Source organism: Uloborus diversus, chromosome 2 (assembly GCF_026930045.1).
Source record: "Uloborus diversus isolate 005 chromosome 2, Udiv.v.3.1, whole genome shotgun sequence".
Lineage (NCBI taxonomy): Eukaryota > Metazoa > Arthropoda > Arachnida > Araneae > Uloboridae > Uloborus > Uloborus diversus.
Genome location: NC_072732.1, coordinates 108,472,615 through 108,478,581, shown reverse-complemented (window position 1 = coordinate 108,478,581; position 5,967 = coordinate 108,472,615). Strand labels below are relative to the sequence as shown.

Below are 5,967 nucleotides of genomic sequence, written 5' to 3'. Positions count from 1 at the left end.
GCACAGTAGTAGCTATTTTTACTATCAACAGTTTTTGGGATTTTTTTTTTCTTGTTTTGTTCTTAAATATGTCACTTTTTATGACTTTCTTGTGAGTTTTGCCCAAAATTTTGTCCGCCGCTTTCCCAATTTATAAACTATAGTAGATTTAGATTCCTTCAGCAGTTTTGTCACACCTAACCTGCTCTGTTGAGTCAAACATTGTTTTTACTACGAATATTTGTTTTACTGCTCGTTCAATTCCATTAACCACTTCACCACAACCTAATAAAATCACTTGCCGTTATAAAAACTTAATAATAACTTTAACCCCTTGACCTACAATGACGTCTGAGGGACGTCATTTGGACACACACAATTCACGCACGTACGGTACATTTTTGTTTTGGATGTCTTTTCATCCAAAATTTTTTTATTTTGCACTTTTTATTAATATTTCGAACTGAAAACGGGGTTCAATGTAACCCCGGAACACGTGTCTGTAGTTCCCTGAAAAATTATGCAATTCGACGTTGCAGTTTCACCCTGAAACACGCACCAGTTATTTCACACGTTCGATTTTAACATCTGATGCTACTTTTTGTCATTTAAGGCAAGAGAATATAATGCTTGCTTCAAGGAATACCGTCGCGTTAATTCCAGATGTAAAGATTCCTTGAAGACCCCGTCTCCAACCAGGAGTGTCCCCCAATAAATGACCATCCATTCACAAACAGTACCACTAATCAGGAGCCCCCCTAAAAAGAGAAAAATACCCTTTAAAACACCCTCTCCCTAAAAGTTTCACTGGCGAAGTCTACGCCATGCGTACTTTCCACCCCTCCCCCCCCCCCCGGTATGCACCCCCGTCTCTACCCTTAATTATACCGGAGCAGGGCATCTAACTATGTAAAGCGAGAAGACTGAGAGCAAAAATATTTGCTGCAGTTTGTTTTCAACTTGCGAAGCCTTTCATGGATTTGTATAAGCTAGGTCTCGTCTTTCGCTTATAATCCGTTTAAGAGTCACCGCACTTGCACAGCATTTTTGTTGCAGTCTGATGAAGTTGTTAGAAATTAAAAAAAAAAAAAAAAAAACACTCATACGCATATTTCTCTCGGTGCCCAAGTATACATTTTCTTTCAGTTCTCAAATAAGTATTTTCTCTCGGCACTCAAATTATGCATTTTCTGCAGGCAAGCAAATGTAGATTTTTTCTCGGTCTCCAAGCATTTATTTTCTCACGGCACTCTTTTAATGTACTCTCGGCACTTAAACATATATTCTCTCCTCAGCAGCCACACATGCATTTTCTCTAGCAGACAAATGTACATTTTCTCTCGGCGCCCATTGTACATTTTCTCTCGGCGCCCATTGTACATTTTCTCTCGGTGCCCATTATACGTTTTCTCTCAACACCTATTATACATTTTCTCTTAGCACCCACTATACATTTTCTATTAGTACCGATTATACATTTTCTCTCGGCACCTAAATGTGCATTTTCTCTCAGTACCCCCAATTTCAGCTAATTTAATGAGCATTTTTAAACAACAGAACATAGAAATCAGATTTTTTGTGAAAATTAGATACGACATAGACGTTACTTTTTGTTACTACCGTGTGCAGGTAAAGAGAAAGAGCAGCAAATGTTTTTTTTTTTTTTTTTTGCATTTTTGTTATCTATTGTCCGTTTTTTTTTTTTTTCTTTTCTTTTCTTTTCTTTTTTATTATTGTACAAGCTCCCTTACTTGGTTTCCGCTGAAAAAAAGACGCGAAAAAAAAACCCCGTCTAATTCCGACATTTTCCTATTGTTAGTATTGAATCCACTACACATTTCTTCAAATATCTCGAAAACTCATTTCTGCAAATACTGTTGTTTACCTGAATACGGCAATATATTCCGCCTTCCTGCAATGGTTAGTACTCTGAGGACAAAGTAAAGTACCCACATGCTTATATGTTCGTGAAAGACTGACTTATTAGTGAGAAAGATCGATAAACGTAATTCGACTTTATTCTAGGTGTGACTAGGTTTAAGGGAAAATGTGCGAGGTCTGTTAAAAACTAACTTTTTTTAATGAAAATTTGATAGATCAAGCGCTCTTAAGTGAGCTGACCTTGAACTTTTGTGCGCATGCGTGCATTTTGTTCCGTCTGTCTATCGCGTAGCTGCTGAACAGCATTTGACTGAAGTAGTGTGTGTAAGGATCTCTTGGTTTTTCGTTAAATTTCAAGTTATATGACAGAACGACTGAAGCAGCGCTACTGCATCAAATTTTGCCAGAAACTGGATTGCATGCAAGTAGTTCCAAAGCCATTTTGTCGAAAAACCAGACTCCTATGGTTCAACAGGTTATTTACTCTCCTGATATGAACCCCTACGACTTCTGGCTGTTTCCTAAACTCAAGAGGCGATTAAAAGGAACAAAATTTCAGACAAGAGAGACATTATGGCTGCCACTGGGAGAAGTATGCGGTTCTCCAAGCAGACTACTTTGAGGGGGATTTGATTTTTTAACCCCCAGGTTTCTTTTCTTTTTTCTTCGGCCAAAGATCGGATACTTCTACAGACCTTGTGCATCGAAATAAAAGAAAGAAAGATAGGTAGTGCTATTCGGAAGAATCTAATTGCCAGTGGAAAACGTAATAAACAGAAGTAAAGTTAAAGTAAGATAAAATTTACACAATTTACATTTTTCGGAAATCCTACTTTAAAATGAGGATTGTTTTCGTTTATTCATTCTAGTTGAAAGAAAATTTTCAATCGCATTCAAATATTTACAAGTTAAAGCAGGTACACCAGCATTTGCATGGTAGGAAATTTGAAAACTGAAGTTTTATAAGAAAGTCAGCGGGAGCAATCAAAACAGGGTGTAAAAACGAATCTGACGCGTAAGTAAGAGACACTTTGAATCAATGACGCATAAATAGAAGTTAAATTGTAAATTCTATTGGTTTTGATATATTTTGATCGAGACTCCTGAAAAGCGACTTATAATTCAGAGCGTCGCATAGAAGAGTAATCCGGACTAACTGGAACCAAATGCAATCTAGAAAAACGAAAATGCGAATAATCCGACTAATGAGCAGAACACATTCTTAATTAAGCAGACTTATCTTCGATTTATTGCAGTAAAAAAACAGTGCTTTGCAACAGTTCAGCTGCAGTGGTCGTGTCGGGTTGATGCTCCAAGTTCCAAGTACGCCATATTGTTTGTTAAATTAGTACAACTTTACGTTACGTTCTATGTAGGATTTGCACTTTTAATCAAAACAAAAACCACAAATATTTGGCCTATTTATAGTTCTGTTCTTACACTCATAATTTTAAATTGTTATTCAAGTAAATATATATACATAAACTCTATAAATTTGGTACGGATAAACCGGAGATCCGGATAAACGGGGGCCGGAAAAACGAGTTTCTACTGCACGTTGGTTTCAATCATTTTCCAGTTTTAGGCGTTGATAAAACAACTGACAGAATTTTTGAATGATTGTAGTCCATGTTATCCGTCCACAACCTGCAACTGCTTATCAACAAATAAGTCAGAAGTCAAAAGTAAACATAAAACTCAAAGACATTTTATGTAAAGCTGAGGTTCCCAAACTTTTCCAAGCCATGTCACTCTTTGATTAGTTTAAATTCTCTCACGGAACTCGGAACCCTATTCATATTGCTGTCTATTAATATCTGCATCCTGTATCCATATTAATAAATAATGTATATATTAATTATTTGCATATTAATAACGTACGCAGAGATAAATAGCTGGTAAAACATATGTTTATATATTTGCATAATTTTACGGGAAAACAGAAATTAAGCAGAAACAAGGCTCTACTTTCTAATTGCTTAATGAACTAAGGTTTTTTTTCTATATTGACATTTTGTGTTTTCTTTTGAATAAGGTAAAATACATGATACCATGTAAGCCTTTGATGAGAAACCAGAACACGGTTCTAATACAGAGATTTGATGTCGTGGACACTTCGCGGCACCCACTGGCGGAGGTTTATGCGTGTAGTACCTACGGTATCTCAGGATGCCGCGCACCCACTTTGGGAACTCCTGATGCAAAGCGCGGGAATTGGAGGAGTAGTGATTAAATCTTTAACGAATGCTCATGCTTTCGTCGCCTCCGTGGCGCAATCGGCTAGCGCGTTCGGCTGTTAACCGAAAGGTTGGTGGTTCGAGCCCACCCGGGGGCGTGATTGTTTTTCTTCCTTTTTTTTTTTTATTTCCTTTTATGTATTGTTTTTAATACATTTTGAGCGAAAGTGATCGCTTATTGCTCTCACTTTCCCATAGGCTTGCGTTTACCTCAAAAATCAACTGTCCTTGCGATTGGCAGATCGCTACCACGTAAAGCATTGCATCTTGGCAAATGAAATTTTTCTCTGGAATTCTGTATTATCGTCTGCTTTTTTTTTCTTACTCCTTTCTTTTTTTTTTCATTTATAAGCAAAGTGCCCCCCCCCTCCTTTTTTGTTTTCTTCATTTTAAAATCAGTTTTATTTTGTGGACGATAAATCTCGTCTTTCTGATTCTTATTTATTTATTTCCCTTTTTTTTAAAAAAATTTCTTTGGGGTTGGTTATTTGCATGATATAATATTTTATTTAAAATACTACAATAATAACGAAATATAAACACTTCACTACGCGAACATTAGCTCTGAAAAATGTTTCTTCAGATTATTTTTATTTATTTCTAGCTGCATAGCCCGGCGTTGCACTGTCTGCCTCAAAAATAAAAGTTATGTCAAGTGACGCATGTCCGGCAATCATGCAAAAAAAAAAAGCGAAATTTCCCACCAATGCGTAGAAAAGAGCAATTTTCTGATTCAAAATTAAAATTTAGAGCTCTTGCGATTTTTTTGAAATTCCAAACTTTCAGTCAATTTTATATTTTATCCAGCATCAGGACGATCTTTCCACGTTGCCAGCAGCGTGCATTAATGAATTAAGTTCCGTAAATTTCAGAAAAATATTTTTAAACTTCAACTAAAAGTAGTTCTAAAACTAACGTACATCAACTTATCACAATTTTGTCAATCTATTGTGTTCCGCAAAAACTTAAAACTGGCAGAAAGCATGGGCGCCCATATGCAAAATTGTAGGGGAGGGGGGACTCAGATATTTCCCCTATGGTTTAGCAGGATATTTTCCCCATGGAAACCGATTTCAGGACAGATTAGAGTAACTAAAATTCGACATTTTTAATAACTTATTCATAAATGGCTGGAGAAGAAATTTTTTTACATTTTTGCAAAGAAAAGAGTTCTGAAAGCTAGGAAGTTCTAATTTCTGGGGGGGGGGGATTTAGCCCCCACTTGCCCCTCTTATATGGACACCCATAGCAGACGATATAAACTAAACACATTACTCTTTTTAATATATATATATATATATATATATATATATATATATATAAAATTCATTCATTTTCTTACAAATATCTATATTTACGAAACAGACAAAATTTATTGAGAGAGATAACCTTCACTTTTTTTTAAATTCTCATTTTTATGCGCGTTATTTATTATTTTTCCTTCAAATTGTGCAGCTTTTTAAAGTCTTTAACATGTTACAAAAATCGAACATATCTCATATTCGATTCTCCTTTTTTTTCCCCGATAAAATACTCACAAATTTATGATTTTCTTTAAAATTGGAATAAAAATCTTTTTTTTTTCTTGGTAAAAGGTTCCTTATGCAATGTATATACAAAATTTCATGATGATTGGTTGAGCAGTTAAGGCGTGAAAACATCCTCATATAAATAAGAGCCGATGATCGAGAAACCCGAGTGTTTCAACAATGAAACTCGCGCCACGCCATGATAAATTGATAATGTATGTTGGTAATGTTCAACATGGCAGGGAAAGGCTTTATCCAGACAAGACTGAACACGATCCGGTAACTTAACTGTTTTGCTGGTAAGACTGTCATTTCAGGGGAATGAAGAAACAAAAACAATG

The 5,967-nt window shown here is 35.7% G+C and overlaps 1 non-coding gene across 1 annotated transcript; it reads left to right on the top strand.

Annotated features, from left to right (window-relative positions):
- The first annotated feature begins 4,121 nt into the window (after nucleotides 1–4,121).
- Nucleotides 4,122–4,195, top strand: Trnan-guu (transfer RNA asparagine (anticodon GUU)). Its single transcript has one exon. It is a non-coding gene; the product is annotated as a tRNA-Asn (tRNA).
- The last annotated feature ends 1,772 nt before the right edge of the window (nucleotides 4,196–5,967 follow it).